Source organism: Stegostoma tigrinum, chromosome 8, assembly GCF_030684315.1.
Source record: "Stegostoma tigrinum isolate sSteTig4 chromosome 8, sSteTig4.hap1, whole genome shotgun sequence".
NCBI lineage: Eukaryota > Metazoa > Chordata > Chondrichthyes > Orectolobiformes > Stegostomatidae > Stegostoma > Stegostoma tigrinum.
The window spans coordinates 55,901,762-55,915,253 of NC_081361.1; positions in this window are offsets into that span (position 1 = coordinate 55,901,762).

A 13,492-nucleotide genomic window follows, 5' to 3' on the forward strand; every position below is an offset into this window, starting at 1 on the left:
TCCATTGAGGTTTACTTTTTTCTTTAAAACTGATTTCCCTTTTCATTTTACTTTATGGTAACAATTGAAAGTGTTAAATGGAAATACTTCTAATGCAAAATAAAGATGCTGTGAAGGCACCAATTTTACGTAAATCATTGTATTTCCTCTCTTTTATATAAAACAGAATTACTAATCAATTCTTGTCTAACTTGATGGGCAGCACTGTGTCCTCTTGAAAATATATGTGGCAGAGAAGAGGAGGATCAAGCAGGTGAATGTGAAAGTGAGAACAACAGGGAGAGAGGCACATATACTGCATATTGAAGGAAAATTGTTGTGTAAGCTTTATGTCAAAATATAAACAGTTCATTTCCTGTTCAAAACACTTCTTAAAGTAAGTTCTTCCATCTTTAATTTTTCCACTTCCTCTAATTGATTTTGACCACTACTTTCCCTACTTCTGCAAATAATGTCCCTTTTATTTGAAACAAAGAGACTTGTCTGTCAGGGAAGATATCCAAACAGTAATAGAGGATACAGCAGGCGATATCAGAAACCCAACATGAGTTAATCCATTAGATGAAGAATAAAAATGTTGCGTTTAAAAGCAAAATTCTAGGATGGGAGACTGAAAGAAAGCTTAGAACGCTACATTCACAAATGTGCATCGCTATCATTGCTTTTTAACAAAAAAATCAAAATCCATGAGAAAAATCTATATTGCAAAATGACACTCCTAACAGAAGTTGGAAGCCAACAGTTTAACTTGACTAATGAAAAGAGAAAATGTAAGGCAGAAGAAGAGTTTTGAAGGGGAAACAAGATTTTATGTTCAAATGAAAATACTTCTGTGAGAAGCATTCTCAGCATGATATCTTTGTTCTCCTGTACTTATGATAAGCATTTTTCAAGTTAAATTCGGGGAGTTTTCTGTTCTCTTTTGATCACATATGTCAGACTATCTTTACAAGTGATTCTCAGCTCCCCACATGCATAGGAACAGCTCAACTGCCTGTGAACCTGATGAGATTTAAAACTGTGCCAAGGATAATGAATTAGAAACCTTTCCTTAGATTTGTTTAACTACAAAATAAATCCCCTGCCTGCACAGCATTCTCCCCACATCTTCCAGAAACAACAGAAAATCACAACAGTATAGCTCTTCTTAGGCATTAACCTCTAAACAAATTGGATGTACATCTGGTTGTTGAACAAAAAATAATATGATGTAGCTGTTAGAATTTGCCAATTATCTGAAACAAGACAAATTATAAATGGGTCTCTATCTCTCTGGAAACTACACATTTTAAAACTAACTTTTGTAGATACAAGGCAGAATTTTTCCAGCCCTGTAGGTGGTGTAGGTAGTGCTGAGACAATTGGTAAAATACACCAAGAATAGAAATGTGAGGTTCCCGACACTGAGAAGAAATTGTCCGGTTTTGCAGTTAAGATTTCAAAACTAGATAAGAATCTCACTTGTGCATGATAAATGAAATATTTGTATCCATCAACATCTCATCATTACCTAAAGTTTAAGAGCTACACCATGCTCCAACAGTTTATGTAGGGACCTTCTATATTAACCAAATGGTCATGTTTCCAAATCCAAGGGGAATAATTGTTAGTGCGTTCAAGGAAGCATATGATTATCAGTGGATGCCACCACAGTCAAGGACATCACCCAATTCCAGTCCAGGGACTCAAGTTTGGTCAGTCTCTTGGGAATTCAGGGTAGGAGAATCCGTCTGTTTAGAGTCTGGGCAGTGGACCATGGTCAATCTTGCAGGTTGAATCCAATGAGCAATCATTCAGTCAGGGAGCTGAACAGAGATCAATCTGAGGGCTAGACCAATATCGGTTAAGGCTATCCTTCCAAGTTGTTCAGTGGGATGGACCATGGTCAGTACGGTGGCTCAGTGGTTAGCACTGTTGCCTCCCAGAGCCAGGAGCCTGGGTTTGATTCCATTCTCAGGTAATGTCAGTGTGGAGTTTGTGCATTCACCTGTGTCTGTGTGAAGTTCTTTTTGGTGCTCCAGTTTCCTTACACAGTCCAAAAAAGCGCAGATTAGGTGGATTTGCCGTGCTAAATTGCACATAGTATCCAGGTGTGTGCAGGCTAGATGAGCTAGCCATGGGAAATGCGCGGTTACAGGGATAGGGTTGGGGCTTGGTTCTGGGTGGGATGCTTTTCAGAGGGTCAGTGTAGACCTGATGGGCCAAATGGCCTGCTTCCACACTGTAGCAAATCTATGAATCTATGATCAGTCCTGGAGGCCTGTGCACTAAAAATCAAGAGTGTTTATCAGGGCCCCCTCTTATTGTGGGCAAGTTGAGGAAGTTATGTATGGGGATTGGAGGCAGTGCGCTGGAATGCAGAGGGGGCAATCATTGAGAATAGGTCACTCAATATATTTTGTTGAACATGATAGATCATGGGAGGGCAAGGGGTACTGAAGAGTAATGCCATCTGTGTCACCACCGTCCTGTCTTAGGTAGATGAGCAGTGCATTATAAGTAGGAACAAATTACTACCTGGAATCTGTACTGAAAACAAAAAATGCTGCAGATCACTGAGTCATGCAGGATCTATGAAGAGAGAGCAAGCTAACGTTTTGAGTCCAGCTCTGATGAACAGTCATTTAGACTCGAAATATTAGCTTCCTTTCTCTCCATGGATGCTGTCTGACACACTGTGATCTCCAGCATTTTTTGTTTTCAGTGCATTATAAGTATTGGTGTCACTAAGCTGTATGTCTGGGGTTAGGAGTGGAGTGGTGATGAAGATGAAGACTTAAATAAAAGGGTTGGGTGCAAATGAGGGGAGGCAGAAACCTGATGTGGTTCAAAGGGAGAGCTAGGCACAAAGGAGCACAAAGGTTTGGAGAGGTAGGGCTGGTAGTAGGGGCCAACTAGGTTGACAGGCTGTGCCTACAAGTTACTCTGTAAAAAGCAGTCTGTGCTGCTTTCCATCCTCATCCACATTGCAAGTGTGCAATGGAAATGCCAGTACAGCAACACACCTGGAGTGGGAGTTTGAAGATTGGACTAAGGGAACGAGTTTCATTTGTGAAAGATATGAGGGCAGTTGTACTTATCAGGCATATACACAATAAAAGTTAAAAACATCTGTAGTAACAAATTTCTATTTTGTTAAATATTTCCCACTGTGTGGGGACAGGCCATTCGGCCCAACAAGTCCACACCGACCCTCGGAGCATCCCATCCAGACCCATCCCCCTATAACCCACCTATCCCTGAACTCCTATGGGCAATTTAGCTTGACCAATTCACCTTGCCTGCACATCTTTGGAATGTGGGAGGAAACTAGAGCACCCAGAGGAAATCCACGCAGACACAGGGAGAATGTGCAAACTCCACACAGGCAGTCAGCCAAGGCTGGAATTTAACCTGGGTCCCTGACACTGCGAGGCAGCAGTGCCAACCACTGAGCCATCGTGCCACCTTACACGTGTAGCTCATGCAGTAACCAACTATGTTAATTACGTAGCCAATCTGACAGTGATATAGATGCTTACAACTTAATCAGTAAACGCAGTGAAGCACAGTGCTGTTTCATTTTGAACGTACGTTAACTGAAAGTTTCTGAAATATAAATACGATTATTTAAGTTAAAATTCATGATAAATAGTAACAAACAATTCATCTTCAGCATCCAGTAATTTAAAAAATACTTTTACAATTTTTTAAAAATGCACTGAAGCATCAACACTCAATACAGTTGAAGCGATTGAACAACTTAAAACACCAAACCATAAAGCCAGTCAACAGAAAAACTTTCAAAATTCCTGCAAAACCTTTCAAGTTTTAATAACAGAGACAATTAGTATAATGACAATGGAGAAAAATGTTATACCCCTGCAAGCAGATTTGGAATCACAAATTCTTCTGACAGGAAACTAAACTGGGCTAAATGGAAGAGACAAAAAGAATTTCTTCAGGGTTACACATGAAACCTTAAGCAGTGCAAATCTATATATTTCTTACTCTATAAGTTTGGTTGCATATCCTGCTTTAAAATGACAAAATATAAGAGAAGAAGCAGATACATTTGAGAATATTGTAAGATCATTTGATAAGGACTTTACATTAAATAGCCATCATATACTGGAGAGAGCAAGATTTCACGAAAGAATACAGGTTCCTGCTTCTTCTTGAGAACATTATTAATGGTATTTATACAATGTCAGAATTTTGTACTTAAGGTAATACAGCCAGAACAAATCAGAAGCAGAACTGTTGTCAGAATTTCTGATATATCTCCTTCAGATATGTTACAAGGGAACACAATTTATCAACTTTCTAAAGTGCAAAAACACAAATACATCACATGATAGACCAACACAAAAAGTTTTTCAATCCTTTGATGTGAGAAATTATTCTTCCAGCTCATAAAACATAAATGGAAACAATGTCTGGCTTTATCATGTCAATGTACCTTGTGGGAAAAAGTGGGGCATTTCCAGAGAATGTGGATGCAGCAGTCAAAAACAACCATTGATCCATGAAATTTATGATGCTAATGTGCACAAATAGGCTAAGACCTAATGGCAGACACCTTTGGAAGAAAACAGAATATCAGGACTTGCCTTCAATTCAATACACAACATGCTGTCTTCAGAAGATACAAATCAATCTTTCCTTCAGGTAATTGATGACTCATCTGAACCAGTTATAACAGAGATCACATTGGTTAAGAGTCATCCAATCAATTTCAAGCTTAATATGGGGCCAATTGTTACTATTTGATGTGAACAGAATGCTTTCGTTGAAATGAATGAACTTTCCAAAACTGAAGGCTTCATGGTGCAGGCACAACACAGCTCAAGATCAAAAGATTGCCGAAAAAATACTTGCAAAATACAGAAACTAATATCGTATGGAACAGATGCATGTGATCAGAAACCAACACTTCTCACTCCTGAGAAGAAAAGTACACTTCGCTCTTAAAATTCTGCAGTATGTTGAACAACCTCAGCCACCTTGGAAGCCGAATACTGTTGATCAATGCAACTTTACACAGCAAGAGAGTGATTTCCTAAGTTTTAGAAGATAGTTTGCAGGATACTTTCGGGCTGTAATGTGAATTTACTCTCAAGTTAAGCCTGATACTACATGAATTTCTGAAGAAGGATCTAGACCCAAAACGTTAGCTTTCGTGCTCCTCTGAAGCTGCTTGGCCTACCGTTTTCATCCAGCTCTAGCCCTTGTTATTATTCATGACTGAACTGTATGTTGTTTGTTTATTGAACAGAGCATTCCCCAATTTCAAGGAACACCGTAACCAGCATGGGAAAGGTAAAGGACATCAGTTCAGAAGTGAAAAAGATGTATTTCTGATTCTAGAATCAATCACATATTGCTTTTGTGTTTGTCCATAAAAGGATATTTGCCCTATCAAGCATATTCTTCCAGAGAATGCATACAACTTACATTATTACGAAGTCAAAGCAAACAATTCTTCTTCAGGGAGAAAAAAAAATTCTAACCTGTTTTAGTAACACCAAACTTTAGAACATGTCTGTCATTCACACACAATTTTATTCATCAATGATCTTGTTTCACATAGCATTCATTCAGTTCTAAATGTCTATACCTGTTCCTAAACAGATATTTAATAAGTTTCATTTTGTTGTATTGGTTGGGGGAGGGATGGTCTGAAAATGTCTTAAAGGGTTAATAGTTGATAGAGTGCAGTAAGCACCACCCACTGTGAGTGATAATGGGAACTGCAGATGCTAGAGAATTCAAGATAACAAAGTGTGGAGCTGGATGAACACAGCAGGCCAAGCAGCATCTCAGGAGCACAAATGCTGACGTTTCGGGCCAGCACTGTGACTTAGCCAGAGTGGAGAAGGAGATTGCCCAGACGGGCCTGTGTTAACTGTGTTCCTGACAATCTCTACGGTAATGTAGGTAATATACATATAACCTGAAAATAGTTGCAGTAATGCAATAAACTTCATACTGTTTACTAAACAAGATTATTCTGATTAGAATATAAAGAGAATATCTTAATCCATAGTAGATAATTTTAAGATTGAATGAACTCACAAACACAGCAGCAACAATGGATACCTGCCACAACAGTGTGACAAGCATTATTTCTAAATGGTGTCAACTAAAATAAATTACAAATTAAGCCTTTAAAAAAAGTCAGAGAATAATATGTTGGTGATCCAGAAGACTTCAAGGGACACAGGAATTGGTGACCACAGTGAAACCCACAAGCTCATGTGAGTATTCAGCACAAAAAGATACTTTGAAGAATGACATTGTTGTAATTTTTCAAAATTCCCTGGATGCAGGAAAACTTCCAGTGGATTGGAAATTGCTGATATAATGCCCTTATTCAAAAAGGGAGGGAGGCAGAAAGTATGGAATTATACAACAGTTAGTTTAACATGTGCCATTGGAAATCATTAGAATTCATTATTGGGGGGGGGGGGGGGCACTGGTTGACTCAATTGGCTGAATGGCAGGTTTGTGATGCAGAGTGATATCAGTATGGGTTCAGTGCTCACATTAGCTGAGGCTGCCATGAATGACTCTCCTTCTCAAACTCTCCCCTCATCTGATGCATGTTGTGTCTCAAATCAAACCACCACCAATCTTCTCTCTCTCTCTAACGGGAGATCAGCCCGATGTTCTAGTAAGACAATGGTGACTTTATCATTAAATAACAGAAAATTTGGAAAGTCAGAGTCAGCATAATTTTATGAAGGTTTAATTATATCTGATTAATTTGCTAGAGTTCTTCAATGATGTAACAAGCAAGGTAGATAATGCAGATCTTATAGATATAGAATATCTGGACTTCTAGAATGCAATTGGTAAGGTGCCACACAAAAGATTAAAGAGTAAGGTAAGATCATATGGGGCTAGAGTTAATTTATTGGCTTGGAAAGAAGGATTGACTAACCAACAGAAAGCATAGATTCAGGATAAATGGGTCTTTTTGCTGGAGGCAAGATGCAACAAATAGGGTGGCACAGGGTTTAGTTCTTAGACCCCAGCTATTTACAAGCTATATTAGTGACTTGGATGCAGGTGTAGAAAATACCATACCCAAATTTTCAGTTGACTTTAAAATAGGTGGGAAGGCAAATTGCAATGAATAAGTATGAAATTTATAAATGGACGTGGATAGGTTAGGTGAACGAGCCAAAATTTGGCAGATGAAATTTAATGTGGATAAGTGTGAAGTTATCCATTTTCATCTGAGGGATAGAAAGGTAATTCATTATCTAATGGAAAGAAATTTCAGAGTGCTTTAGTACAGGGAGACCTGCATGCCTTCATGCATTAACGATAGAAAACTAGTATGCAAGCACAGCAAGTAACAAGTAAGGCAAATGGAATTTTGGCATTTATTGCTAAAGGAATTAGGTATAAAAGTAGTAAGTGTTTCTGCAAAGCGACAAGGCATTAGTGAGATTGCATCTTGCACAAAGTTGTATTGTTCAAGATTGCATTTTGTTCAATTCTGGTTCCCTCACTTGCGGAGGAATCTTGTTATATTGGAAGCAGTTCAGAGGAGAATCACTAGATTGATTACAGAGATGAGAGGTTTGTCTAATGAAGAGAGATTGAGTACTTTAGGTCTATGCTGTCTTGAATTTGGAAGAATGAGTGGATATCTAATTGAGGTACATTTTGTGGGTATGGTGGATGAAGACAGGATGTTTCTTCATGTGGGAAATCCAGAACAAGAAGTCATAGTTTTAAGATAAGGGGTAACAGCTTTAAAACAGAGATGAAGAGAAATGACATCTCCCAACGGATTGTAGACTTCACTACCCAAGAATGTGGTGAGTGCTGGGACATTGGGTAAATTTAAGGAGGTGATAGACTGTTTTTAAATTAGTAGTGACTTGAAGGGTTATAGAGTCCATGAAGGAAAGTGGAATTGAGTCCAAGGTGAAGTATTTTATAAGCAATCCGGCTTATAAAATAGCACTGTAATTCAGGGTGAAAGGGCAGTAAATTATAAAATGTTTCCATCTCCAATCAGACATTACTATTAGCTGAGTTGACTGGATGGCTGGTTTGTAATGCAGAGTGATGTCAACAGTGCAGGTTTAATTCCTGGGCCAGCTAAGGTCACCATGAAGGTCTTACCTTCTCAAACTCTCCCCTCACCTGAGGGATGGTGACCACTACTAGTCATACCTTTCTATTGTGAGAGAGAGCAGCTCTGGGTCTGTCTAACCATGAAGCAGGCCTGGAAAATTTAAACTAGGAGGATCCTGAGAGAAAATTCATATCCTCTGAGACAGTGGAGAGCTGGAGAAATTGTTAATCAAATCATTTAAACCACATATGTTTTTGGCAAGTTAAAGTAGTTTACTATTCCTGTCTATTACAGAATTTTTTTTCAGGAGATGAGAACAATGCAGCAGGAGGGTTTGCAACATGGAAAAGCCTTCACTAAGCTATGTAGGGCAGAAAAGGCAAACATTTGTGCCCCAAAACATGAGTAAACCTCCATTATTGTAGTTAAGCACAGGAAACCTCTCCAATGCAGCAAAAAAGCAAGGAAGAATCAGTGTTAGAGCTGAATAAAGAAGGTAAAATAACTTATTACATTAGGAACCTCTGGCATCAGAGACAGTATTGCTAGGAAGATTTAATTTCAGGGCCAAAGAGAACATGGGCAAAAAGAAAACCTTAAGAACCTCTTTGTCTTCAGTATGCCCTCTTCTTCCTGCCAGAAGCTATCAGTAAAACATTCCCTAGAACACTGGGGCACTGCTGTAACTGGAATTACTTTTGGCCTCCCTCCAGCTGCCAGTGGTCAACATTACAGACAAGGAATACTCCCATTTGTTGAAGGCAGAGTATCGAAGGCTTTGAATGTATTCTTGGAAAGAAGATAACTTTCAAAAAGGAGAAGTTGGACAAAACTTGTATGGGTGCAAATGGCATAAATAGAAGAAAGCGAATGTAAAGTTAAATAATATCCAGGCCTTGTTCTGTGTTGTATCAGACTGTGGTTTATATTTTGTCCATGTCTGGAACACTCAGCAGCACTCAAGATCTGTTGTCCTGCAGCAACAGCCCAAGATGATGACGACATTGATTTGACAGGATATATTCTGTGTAAAGTAGTTCCCTCTTGGCTGCATTTTAAAAAAATGTGAATGAGCACTTGCAATGTAGAACATTCAAGGCTATGAACCAAGTGCTGGAAAGTAGGATTGGTGTAGATTAGAGCAGCACAGACTGTATGGACAGAAAGGCATCTCATGAGCTGTATGACTCTGAGATTAAAGAATAGGCAAATAATTGTGCGGCAGCTACAGAATTCAAGATACTGAAGAAGAGTGCTATAGATTTTAGGCAATTCCCTGCACAGCTTAGGCTAAGAAAAAAGATATGCAACAGAGGAAAGACTAGCAGGTGACCACAGTTAGAAAGTGAAACTCTAAAACATATAAATAAAAATCTCCAGGTTGGCACTTATCAATCCTACTGAATCTTTCTTCTAAATCAAACATAAAAACTAGACATTCTAGATTTCAAGCCAATCATGGATGGTGTAATGGTTTAAAAAGAGAAACAATGTTGTACCAGGAAAGAAGACCAAGATTTCCTGACATCCACCAGCAGAACTTGATGGCAGTTTACAATCATACACCGGCAAAGAACATAATTAGTTTGCCTTGGGAACATGTTGAGACTCGCATGAATTTTGACATGGTATCCAAACAGTGAGCAAAGTTGGGGAGAAAACAGCTTTAGTGAAGTCAATGGGCTATGAAAGGATTAGATTCACCATTGTCTATGTCTGACTGGACAAAACTTAATCTAGTTGTAATAAGCCAGTTGAGAAAAACCATCCTAAAACTGCAATTTCGAAAAGCAGTATTCATCCACTTTTACAGAAAAGATGGATAGGTGAGGTGGCTTGAAAAAAATTGCTGCGAAAAGGTTAAGAGTTTCATCCCAGATTACAAACAATAACTTCTCATTTGGTACATGAAAAGGAAAGGTTTAAAGGGATAGGAGCCAAAGGCAGGCAAGTAGAACATAGAACATAGAACATTACAGCACAGTACAGGCCCTTCAGCCCTCGATGTTGTGCCGACCTGTCATACCGATCTGAAGCCCATCTAACCTACATTATTCCATGTACGTCCATATGCTTGTCCAATGATGACTTAAATGCACCTGAACATACTTGCAGTGTCAGAAGGATTTCTAAAATTAGTTTGTGATTGGCATGGATGAGTTGGAATTTGGGATCTGTTTCCCTGATGTATGAATCTATGACTATCTATTTGGAAAATGTTCAGATCTCACCTAGATGATGATATGTCAATAATGTTGCTGAAGTTCAGTTATAAAATAATGATACAGTAGTATTTCCCAGTGGTCTAACTAGCCTAATTTAACCACAGAACTTTCTCTAAAGAAAGCCCATCAAGAACAGCATGAGAAAAGCAAGAAATTGGTTGAACAATTGGAGGAGAGAAGACATTTATCATTTATCTCTGTCCTCAATACACTCAATGACTTGTCCTCCACAGCCCTCTGCAGCAATGAGTCCCACAGTTAACCATGCTCTGGCTGAAGAAATTCCTCTTTATTTCAGTTCTAAATGATTGTACCTTCACTCCACCATGATCCAAATGGTGATGCTATTCAAGAAACTGATTCGGGTACGTTATTTGGTTTTGACACAATAGGTTTTTATTATGGGTTTTAATATGTGTTGAATGCATGCTTTTCTGTTAAGTGGTTATTTTCTGTGCAGTGAGAAAATTGAATTAAATTGTGTTAATTTATACGTGGGTTTTGATTTTGATACATTTGATGAATTTGCCATATTACAAACATGACAAATTTTTAAAAATCGGCAATACAAATACTTCTTGGCGGCTTTTGCACTAATTTTGGGAGCATGGTTGGCAGGAACAGTCTGTGATCTGGCAACTCTTTGATCAGCTGATGTGCCACAGTAAAGGGTTAAGTAGTGAAATGAAAGGAGATTGTGGATTTCAACCTATCAAAAATGTAACTGCTCCAGAAGTTGAGCTTTTAATTTCTAGCCAAAACTTTTACCTCAGAACCTTGACTTTTACCTGAGTATAAGTACAGCGCTTTTGCAGTAAATGTCGCTATGTAAAGCTTTCTGGCACCTGTATCATTGCACTCAGCAAGATTCACAAACACTAGATGCTGCTATAAAATTCAATTATTGGATGCGATGATGTGCATGAAAGTTCTGAAGAGGTGTTTGCGACTTATGACACATTAATGATGCAAAGTGTGCCTGCTACCATTTTGGAGGAGGGTTTCATGCTGCATGTCTAATATTTTCCAGAATATGCAGAGTATCACAGAGTCATAGAATCTAAGTTTTCAGTCAAATAAATTGTACTCAGTTTAAATTTGTCTCTTCAAATGCTATGAATTTTCATTCCGATTTGTTTCTTAGGTTATGAACAAGACTCTTACAGAACATTCACTTTTTGTCATAAGGATGGAGACACATCAGAGTGGCATCAGTACTGGGTGAATAAAAATTGCAAAAATGTGAAGTACTTGGAGGCTATGATTGAGTGTGAAGAGCTTAAGTTAAAAGAAAATCCTCGGTGAGTCTTGAAAAGGTGGGGGAAGCTATCACGCATGATTGAGGAGGAGGATTAAGGGAGTCAGGAGGGCAGACATAGGCTTGGGAGCAGGCAAACAGGAGAAGCACAAGGGCCTATGATTTCTCTCTGTCCCTGAATAGAACTCATATTTATCTCATAAAAAATAACTGAGAATTACTGCTTTGCATTGTAATTCCTAGAATAATTACTGCTTCCCTGCGTGGGTGACAGGTCTCAAATGCTTGTGATTAACTCAGCATCAAATGCAAATTATAGAAGTATTTGGATGAACAACCCCTCCCAAATGAAAACAGTCTACTGAAAACCACTGGTGAGCAACACTAATCAGAATTACCATACACACCTTAATATTTCTAAATTGGGTCTGATAACGTTAAATCTGAGCAGACTTGCTTAAACTGTATTCTGAGAAAACTGTAGTGCTCCTCTCTGCTTAGAATTACAGTAACAGCTGAGGAGTACGAGTCTCCCCGAGATTGAGAATCAATTGATCTTGCTGTCTATACGCCCTGCCTCTTTCCAACAGGCTCAGTACACATCGGAATAGCAGAGTCTCAGCAGCTATTTTCACAGACACTACTCTAAATTCATAAAGCATCAGCTGCAATTTGAGAGAAAGGGAAGCAAATCTCATGTGACACTGCCACTTTTGGGGAGAAAAGTATTTGAATATTTTATGGGACTCAAAAGAAAAAATTGAAACCATCAGAATATGAAATTAAGATGGAAATGCTGAAAATGTACATATCTTGACCCACGCAGAAAGGTGAGGGTAAGGGTTTGGGTTTGGTGGGGAGAGGACAAAACATAATTGGGTTTGGGGTCAAAATTCAGATTTCCAACAGTGGGTTACAAAATTCTGGTATTAAGTGAGCAGAAAGTTTCAGACAGGTTGGCCTTCCTAACAATGATAGTCTGGAAACTCTTTTGCATTCATTAGCATACCACAAATACTTATTAACAACTTAACTCACTGGAATTACTTTAATACTTACAACCTTGTCAGTCAAAAAAACAAGAAATTGTCATCTTTACAAACTCATTCATATACAGGAGGCTTAAAATGTTGGAGTATACTACTTCCTGGAACCTCTACTAAGTATACACTTCTTCAGTAACATGGATCATTCACAGATGGGTCTTGAAGGCATTGATTGCACATAGGGTTCACATCTAAGGGATGAAAGATCACCGTGTGAGGTCCTTCTGCCAAAGCATAAGAGGGGAGCCATTCAGCAACCAGACCCTGCTGATGGCTCAGCTAAATGCTAAGAGGTTAATTGTCAATATAGAGTAAGACAAATGCTAATGTTCAATTCTCTGTAAGTGATGACAGTGTAGATCGGAATGGCCACATTAATTGTATATAAAGATCTCCTGTTATGAATAAAATATATTTTTGCAATTAAAAAAAACTCAGGACAAACCTTATTCATAATGGATCTTGCAAGGCTTTGCTATTGTCTGAGAGTTACAGTATAAGGGATACAGCCTGTCTGGAGCAACCAGACTGGGTCACAGCAGAAAATGTGACCAGAGCAGACAGGAGGGGCTAAACAACAAAGGGGACTGCAGAGATAAGGAGCAGATACAGGTGGGAGGTTAGAAAGTAAGGGGAAGGAATGAAACTTAAAGTGTGCAACTGGTGATGTGGCAAAGGATCTTGGGAAAATGAGGCAATTCACTGAAGAACAGAAGGCACCGCTAAGGCCAAGGGATCCAGGAAGGATGGGAGATGAATGTTGAGAGGGGGAAAACCTGACATGATCATGAGATGTATTGAGGATTTTGAAGAAGTAACTGCATTTTATAAAGGGTGGCGTTAGGATAAACCTGGGTATGGGGATTTGGATGGGAAAAGCTCAGAA